This window comes from Hyperolius riggenbachi, chromosome 1, assembly GCF_040937935.1.
Source record: "Hyperolius riggenbachi isolate aHypRig1 chromosome 1, aHypRig1.pri, whole genome shotgun sequence".
Taxonomy (NCBI): domain Eukaryota; kingdom Metazoa; phylum Chordata; class Amphibia; order Anura; family Hyperoliidae; genus Hyperolius; species Hyperolius riggenbachi.
The window spans coordinates 110901477-110910585 of NC_090646.1; the positions used below are offsets into that span (position 1 = coordinate 110901477).

Here is a 9109-nt window from a genome sequence, read left to right on the forward strand (position 1 = left end):
TTCCTGCTGCCTGTTTTCACTCTGCATGCAGGAATGTCAGCACTGTGCATAACAGCTTTGCAAAACCCTGTACATTCTCTCTCTCTCTCTCTCTCTCTCTCTCTCTCTCTCTCTCTCTCTCTCTCTCTCTCTCTCTCTCTCTGCACTCTAATGTTACCTTTTTATTTGAAGCATCGGTTTCCACTTTCAACGCAGGTGGCCGTGGTGAATGATGCATGGCTCTGTGTTGCATCATGATTATATTAGAGGTGCCTGCGATCCTATTCATTTGCAGTGAATGGGATTCGTGTACCAACGTGCTGAAACGCATGCAACCATGCGTTGTGATTCCGCGGTGAATGGCAACGCATGTATGGAAACATCAGACAGAGCAGTCTAAGTACTTCTGATGTCCTTGCAATCGTGCATTACGATGTGTTTCCAAAATGTGGCTAAAATTGTCCAGATGGAAATGAGCCCCTAAGGTGCATACACACCTTCAACCAGTGTCACCCATAGGGATCATGTTTGAGCCTTAAAAGACCACTACCACAAAAAAATTGTCCCATAATAAAATGCATTATAAATTACCTTTTTCCTATGTCGCAGTCACTTACGGTAGGTTGTAAAAAATTGACAGATGTGATACGTTTTGGAGTAGTCCATCTCCTCATGTAGGATTCTCAGAGATTTCTTTTTTAACTACCTGGGGACTGCCTAACGCTGATGGGTGTGGCCACGGCGGCAGCCCCAGGACCGTCTAACGCCAATTGGCGTCAAGTCCTGGGGCTGCAGTTTCCCAGGGAATGGCCATGTGCATGCGCGACCGTTTCCTGCCACTTCACAGAACAGAGTTCCCGTGATTAGCCTGCTAGCCGCGATTGGCTGTTTCTAAACGAAAGGGGAAAGAAATTCCCTTTGTGTACATCCGTACAGGGCTGCAGTCTCCAGCAGCGCTGTACAAGATCAGTTAAAAAAAATGCTTACGGAATGGTAGTTGCTCAGTCAAACTGCCAAAATCTTTGAAAATAAGTATGGGACACCAGTCACCGTCTTTTTATGGATCTTTTCCAGGCTTTTGTAAACAAACAATAAATACTGAAAATACCCCATGAGGACACTGACTAGTCCAAAACCTATAAGATCAGTCAGATTTTTACAGCCACCTGTAAATGACAGAAATATAGGAGACAATTTGCATTATATTTCTATGCAAACAAGAATTACTAGCATCTTATTGACCATCTCTATTTTGCATTATTGACAGTACATGCACCAGCACCATGCACAGAACAAACACTACATGAAATCATCAGTACTTTAGACAGAACATGCAGCAGGCTTAGAATCAGCAGCATGCACAGCACAAATACTGCGCAAATTCAGCACCATGGACTGTGCATGCAGGAGACTTAGAAACAGCACCATGGACAGTACATGCAGGAGGCTAGGAATCAGCACCATGGACAGTACATGCAGCAGGCTTAGAATCAGCACTATGGACAGCAAAAATACTGTATGAAATCAGCACTATAGACAGTACATGCAGCAGGCTTAGTATCAGCACCACGGACAGTACATGCAGCAGGCTTAGAATCAGCACTATGGACAGTACATGCAGCAGGGTTAGTATCAGCACCATGGACAGTACATGCAGCAGCCTTAGAATCAGCAACATGCACAGCACAAATACAGCATGAAATCAGCACCATGGACAGTACATGCAGGGGGTTTAGAATCAGCACCATGGACAGTACATGCAGCAGGCTTAGAATCAGCACTATGGACAGTACATGCAGTAGGGTTAGTATCAGCACCATGGACAGTACATGCAGCAGGCTTATAATCAGAACCATGGACAGTACATGCAGCAGGCTTAGAATCAGCACCATGGACAGTACATGCAGCAGCCTTAGAATCAGCAACATGCACAGCACAAATACTTCATGAAATCAGCACCATGGACAGTGCATGCAGCAGGCTTAGAATCAGCACCATGGGCAGCACAAACGCTGCATGAAATCAGCACTATAGACAGTACATGCAGCAGGCTTAGATGTGATAGTTGTATGATGTGTGATCACAGTAAACTGAGAAGTGGCACGGTCCACTGGGGACACAAAAGGTTTGCTTTGCAAAGTGGACCTTATAATGGGCAGCTGCAAAAAAAAGTTTAAAAGGCAGTTCAACTGCACTAGTACTGCAGCTATGGCCTGCAGGCTGCATGGAATTAACTGTGGAGAATTTTGGGGGGTCACCAGAAGTGGCACAACTGGCCGCATTTTTGCCCCAGGTTGAATTTTGGACATGCCTGGTCTAGGAGCTATAGCTGAAAGAGGAACTATAACTTAGATTGAACTTCATCCCAATCAGTAGCTGATACCCCCTTTCCCACAAAAAAAATCCTTTCTCGAATAGTGCATCAGGGACATCTGTATGTCTGATATTGTGGGGAAACCCCACCCACAGTGTGATGTTGGGGCTCTGACAAGCAAGCAGCATCTCCCTCTGTGCATAGATCTCTCAGTAAAGAACAGTCAGATTTCAGAATGTAAATCAAGGGGAGGAAATATTTTGCAATGGGCAAACACTGACTAAATCATTTATAAATCAATATTGTAAAAAATAAGCAATGTTATTCATTATGTTATTTTCACTACATTTCCTCTTTAGCCTGTAACTCTTTGGTCCCATACATACAGCACAATTCCATCCTTCCATAAAGTAGCCAGAATTTTGGTATAATTCCGTAATGAACTGCTTAGATACAGCTTCCTCTGCCTAGTTTGCCTAAGCCTAAATGTTCCATTTCCTTTTGCTATAAATATAAACCAGTGAATTAGCACAAGAAATGATGGGATGCAACTACTCATCATAATGCTGTTCTAATAAAGAACAATTTATACAATTAGCTTAATAAGGTAACACTGTAGAAAACAATAGACAATAACATCATTATGTGCCAACAAGTTTCTTGGGTAAAATCAATCATTTAAAACCAGAATTCTTATTGGTTCCCTCATTTGCTGTCTAATAGGGATGAAATTCACTCTATAGTGCCGATGATGGCATATTTCCATCCCATAATTCCCAGCAGGACCTCTGAGCTGGCCAGTGAAGTTTGTGAAACTTTGTCCCAATGGTAATTCCTATAGTGAGTGGCATCACTATTGGCTAGGTGATTTCAGGTTAGAGGTCATGATAGGCATTATGGCAGAGGCGTAGCTATGGGTGGGCAAGGGGGGACATATGTCCCCAGGGCACAGCACTGTGATGGTGCTCAGCACGGCCGCTGCACCTCCACGTGTGTGAGAGGCGGCTTGCTGGTTGCCCGAATTGCCCCTGCTTCTCTCCCTGTCTCTGCAGAAGAGTGCAGAAGCATTAACAGCAGTAGAACAAGCGGGGGAACATCTGGCTATCTAAAGAGGGCCACATCTGGCTATCTAAAGTGGGGCACAATTGGCTATTTAAAAGGGGCACATCTGGCTATCTGAACAGGGGAAGGGTGCACATTTAGCTATCTAAATGGGGGAAGGGGGCACATATAGATATCGATAGGGGGGAAGGGGGCATATCTTGCTATCTAAACAGCATTTGTACATTTGACTCCACCATGACCACAACCCTACATTCTGATGTGTGGCCACCTCCATTTTGTCTGGGGGAGTTGCAAAAAAACCTGTCTTTGTAGCCAGGTGCTGAAAACCCTAGCTATGCCTCTGCATTATGGGGTGGAAGTTCACAAAGGTGTACCTATGCTCTGGCAAATTCCATCCCTACTGCCTGAATCTAGACCTTGAAGAATGACTGTGTGTTTTCTGATCATGAGCCTTACTGGCATGAGGACCGTAGAATGGCTTTACCATTTACTATGGGGAATTATGTCATCTGGCCTCATAGTTCAGGTACCTTCAGCAGACATTTTTTATTTAAAAAAGGTATATTTTGATGCTTGATGGTTACCGGTAAACTGTTTGGTTACTGTAAAGTGTCCGTAAAAGTAAAGTAGAGTGAGAAAGACCAGGAGCCCAATGGTGCAGAATCAGTGGACGAATTAATATATAAGGTAATGTGTATAAGTAATATACTCACATGGCTAGGTTGCAAAAACTTGCAACCACTGTCTGAGCCTGCAAGGATATAACCGTCCCCGCTCTGTGTCCCAGGTTTGACGGTGTAGATGCTAGTTGGTGACTTTCCTTTTATAGTTGTGAGGACAGCAGGATCCTCATGGCTATGACCCACTGGGGGTGTGGTCTATGCTAAAAACACTGGTGGACGAGCGTGAGCACCTGTAATACTACCTCAAGTCAATAAAAGCGCCTGTACAGCTTTCAGTCATGAGCGTGAGCGCCTTTAATTCAAGGTGCACACAATCATGTCTGAAAGCCTAACAGGCACTTTTTAAAGCTCTGATGAGGCAGGCCAAAACCCATGAAATGTGTTGTCTATTGTGCATGAATAAACATACCTTTTACATTAACTTTTGGTTTGTCCTTCTGAGAAGGTAAGATGTTACACTTCCCATCTGTATTATAGTTTACAGTGAACAATCATCAAGGGCTCCTCCACCAGTGTCTTTAGCATGGTAAAAAAGTAGTATCTATAAATATAAAGATTACACAAGGAAAACTTAAAAAGTTTTCAGAGTAGTGAGAGAAACGCATGTTCTGCAAGGAGCCGGATTGTAATAAATATTGTATAGCAGAAGGCACAGAGTAAGATGCAGGTAGAGTGGAATATATTGTGCGGTCAGACTGTACGGCAGCCTCACCTGTGTGCACTCACAGATGCCGGGAAAAACTACAAAATGTCTTGGCCTGCGGCGCAGCAGAACATGTAGAGATTGGAAAGTGCCTGGGGGATTCTCTGACAGGCTGCAGGGATTTAGGTGGAGGAATAGGAGGAGAAACTCTGCAATATTAAATCGACAGACCCATATGCCAAAAAGGTGAAAAAGAAAAGCCAGAAAAAAGCAATACATCTGGAGGGGTTTTGGAAGAGGAAAGAAAAGAAAGCACGGAAGTCTCCTAAGAAATAGAAATTCTGCTATAGGAGGCACAAAGCAGATTGTCAAACTTTCCCAAGGTACGTTCATTTTAAGCTCTCTAGAAAGAAAATCATTTTACATGTATAAAAGAGATACTGAGTGCAGAACCTAAAGAGATACTGAGTGCAGAAAGATAATCAGTGGGTTACTCCTTGCACTCTTGTGTGTTGTGTCTAAAGCAGGCCATACACTGGTCGATTTTAGCCATCGATCGACAGCCGATTAGACCGTTTTGATCGAATTGGCTAGAAATCGATGCAGCAGAAAGCATGATCGATCAACAGATCGATCGATTTCTAGGAGATTTCAATCGATTTGATCGATCGGTCTGGACAGAAAATCTGGGTCGGCAGCCGATCAAAGGCCCATAGGGTTGCATTGGATCGAATGACGCAACACTGCATCAAATTTCAATCGATTTCATTCTGAAATCTATTGAAATTCGATTCCTACTGTGTGGCACACATCAGATACATTCCTGTCAGATTCGACCTGATAGGCATCTGACAGAAAGCTATCTGATGGTCGAATCTGCTGCAAATCTATAAGTGTATGGCCACAATGTTGTTTACTTATACAATGTTATATACACTTGTTATATACACTTGTTATATACTTATACAATGTTATATACACTTGTTATATACTTATACAATGTTATATACACTTGTTATATACTTATACAATGTTATATACACTTGTTATATACTCTGATAGGGGCTATATATGCTGACAGTTATGTGGGGCAGGGGCACTGTATATGTTTGATGCACAGCACTGTATATAAGTATTCACTCCGGACGAAGGCATTTAGCCAAAACATGTCGAGTTATTTGTAATTTTGTACACTGTTTGCATGGTGTGATCCCCTACTGTCCATTATACCTGTGTTTGGTGCAAGAGGGTGTGATCAGCAGGTCCTATTTGTGCATGTACTAGCTGTGCATAGGTACTGGAGATGAGAGCCCTTTCCTCTCCACGACACATGCACATAGATGTACAATCTTTATCTACCTGAAAGTGATCCATCCCAGTGATATGATACATATGTGACACAATAGTGTCAAACACCAACGCAGCTGTTTATGTTTTATAAATGCTGTACCTTTGATATACCTGATTTTAATAGAACTAATAAAAGTTATGTTTTAGTGCGCTAGGGGCCTAACCCTGTTCAGGGAACACGTATCATATACGTATACAATGTTGTTTACTTATCTTGGCTGGTGGGCAGATTACATTAACCTTGGTTAGGACTGTAACAGGCTGGACAGTCAAAACCAGGGGTGTTGCTAGAGATCCGGGGCACTTTTGGGCACTCCAGACAGAAAATGGGTGTGGCCACACACCAGAATGTGGGTGTGGTCATGGGTGGGGCCAAGTTTACATGAACTTAACAGCGGTCTAAGTAGGCCTGCCCCCCCCCCCCCCCCCAATGCAGCATAACACATAAATAGGCAGTGACACTCAACCATATGGGACATGCTGGGTGCTGTGTGGTGCCATGCTGGGCATTGTGGTACCTCTATGGGGCATGCTGGGTGCTGTGGTGACATGCTGTAAGCTGTGGTGTCTTGAGCCTCCATAGGGAGCATGCATCGTATGTGTCCTCACTGTTCCTCCCCCTAACCCTCCCCCCAGCAGAGTAGCACAGCAGGAGGAACTACTCATCTCTACCATCTGGTCTCCAAGTTTGGAGACATCCTCTTTCACTGGCAATTCTTCCCCTTGTATTCAAGAATCAGACAGCCACAGGTGAGTACTGCCGCCCACTGCCTAGGGACATCCGGGACACCCTAGAGTATATCCAGGGCATGTGCCACTGATTTGTGGGGCTAGCAATGCCCCTGGTCAAACCAGATGAATCCAATCTTGCAGCAAAACGCTGCTGACACTGAGGCTGTAGTGAAGAGGAGGCAAGAAGACCCGGCACCGCTAGAGTAGGAATGCATCTTCCGTTGCGCATCTCCGCATGTTTGGATGGGTGAGAGAGGGGGATTATTATACTAGTCACACTTACTGGGGAGGGGAGGGGGGGTAATAAACGGAGGGGGTATTATAATTGTCACTAGGCACACTTACTGGGGGATTATTAAACTGAGGGGGGTATTATAATTGTCACTAGGCACACTTACTGTAGGAGAGGGATTATTAAACTGAGGGGTAGGGGAGGAGGGATCATTTTACTACTAGCCACATTTACTGGGGGAGTTATATTGAATACATATCACTAGGAGAGTGGGGGGATTATTACACTAGCCACACTTATTGGGGGTGAGGGGGTTGTCTAGGGGCCACAGTGTGATCACAATCTCTGCATCTGCCATTGTTATACCACTGCTGCAAACAGAGGAGTCGGGACTGAGGCATTATTGCTGAGTTAACAGTAGCAGGAGATAAGGTTATATTTTAGAAGATAATCAAAATCAGGTTTTATTATAGAAGAGAAGCAAAATAAGTAATACAAGTGTACTGTGCTATTGATAGGAGCCTCATTTAAAGAGAACCTGAGCGAAAGCTCTGGTTCAGAAACACATAACTACCTAAGGAGAGGGAAGCCTCTGGATTATTATGATTGCTGCGGACACTCCAGACGATTAAGGCCATGGTCCTCTTCTGGCCCGAGCAGCCCCAGCCTACTGCACAGATGCGGAACACATGAGGAAGCACGTCGGGGACAACTGAATGGTCAAACTTTGGTCCTAGGTGAGATTTATAGATGTTTTATTTTATTTATACATTTTGGGCTATATCTACATGCTGGACACAGATTATTCACCATTCAGAGGCAGATTATCTGGTTAGATTGACAGCTGGTGTGGATTTCCATAGGAATTGGAGATTTGTACAATCCTTTGACTTTTGCGTGAATACTTGGCCAGATTTATCAAAGCATTAACAACAGTTTTTTCTTCTTAAACAGTTCTAACCAGCAGGGAGAACTGTTCTGCATTATCATAAGAAACTTCTTAAATCCTACGTAAAAGCGGCAGTTTAGTGTGAGTTTCTAGAGCTGCACTACAGTTAAGAAAACTGCAAATCTATCCCCTAAACTGTCACAGATTAAGAAGTGCTTAATAGCAGTTCTAGAGATAGTGCAGCAGTGCAGGCTAGGCATCATTTGTAAAGGGCTCCTCCCCCCTGCTGAATTCCTCACTCAGAGCCTGCCAGTATCAATAAAGCAGATGACCTTAGCAACTGCAATATCCCTCACACACTGCACTGTCTGCGAGACCTTCCTGGTTCCTCCTATTTTACAACAGTTACAGTAGTAAACTGCACTATTTAGTGATTTCTTAAGATGTCTAAGACAGTTCTGCATGGATTTCTAAAAACCTAACAATATTTTGTCTCAGACACTTTTGATAAATGTCCCCCAGTGAAATTTGTTTATACTTTTATATCAGCATAAATTGGATGTATATTTAATTTTGTATTTACAGCTTGCCTGTCTAACTTCACGCATCTTGGGGGTTTTTATTGTTTTTAATATAGTGGTATTTATTAAATATGTTTGACATTTGCAAGAATTGGCATTCATTTTTTCCTTAAAGGACTTACGAGGCCAAGTCCATCAAAAAAAATAAAAAAAGTTAGCTACCTTGCTCAGCTTGTAAGGCACGGAGGACGCCGTCCGCGCCCTCCATGCCGTTCCGCCTGGTCCCCGCCGCTGCACAGCCCCCCGAACGGTCCCCCGAACGGTCCGGGTCGGGCTCCCCAGCCCTTACCAAGATGGCCGGCGGAGCTGGCCGCGGCTGCGCAGTCCGCATAGCCGCCAGTGCGGCTGCGCAGCTCTAAGGCCAACCCCCCGATCCACGCAACAGTAGCGGCTATGCGGACTGCGCAGCCGCGGCCAGCTCCGCCGGCCATCTTGGTAAGGGCTGGGGAGCCCGACCCGGGCCGCGCGGTCGGGGACCATTCGGGGGGCTGTGCAGCGGCGGGGACCAGGCGGAACGGCACGGAGGGCGCGGACGGCGTCCTCCGTGCCTTACAAGCTGAGCAAGGTAGCTAACTTTTTTTTATTTTTTTTGATGGACTTGGCCTCGTAAGTCCTTTAATGGATAGTTTTTTCATTTTTGA

At 44.5% G+C, this 9109-nt stretch overlaps 1 long non-coding RNA gene across 2 annotated transcripts in view; it reads left to right on the forward strand.

Annotated features, from left to right (window-relative positions):
- LOC137545989 (uncharacterized) overlaps nucleotides 1–7680 on the forward strand; it is a 50840-nt gene extending 43160 nt beyond the window's left edge. For both annotated transcript variants that reach the window (XR_011026144.1, XR_011026143.1), the window contains exon 4: nucleotides 7517–7680. This is a non-coding gene — a long non-coding RNA (uncharacterized lncRNA). The remainder of the gene's footprint in view (nucleotides 1–7516) is intronic.
- Nucleotides 7681–9109: the final 1429 nt, after the last annotated feature.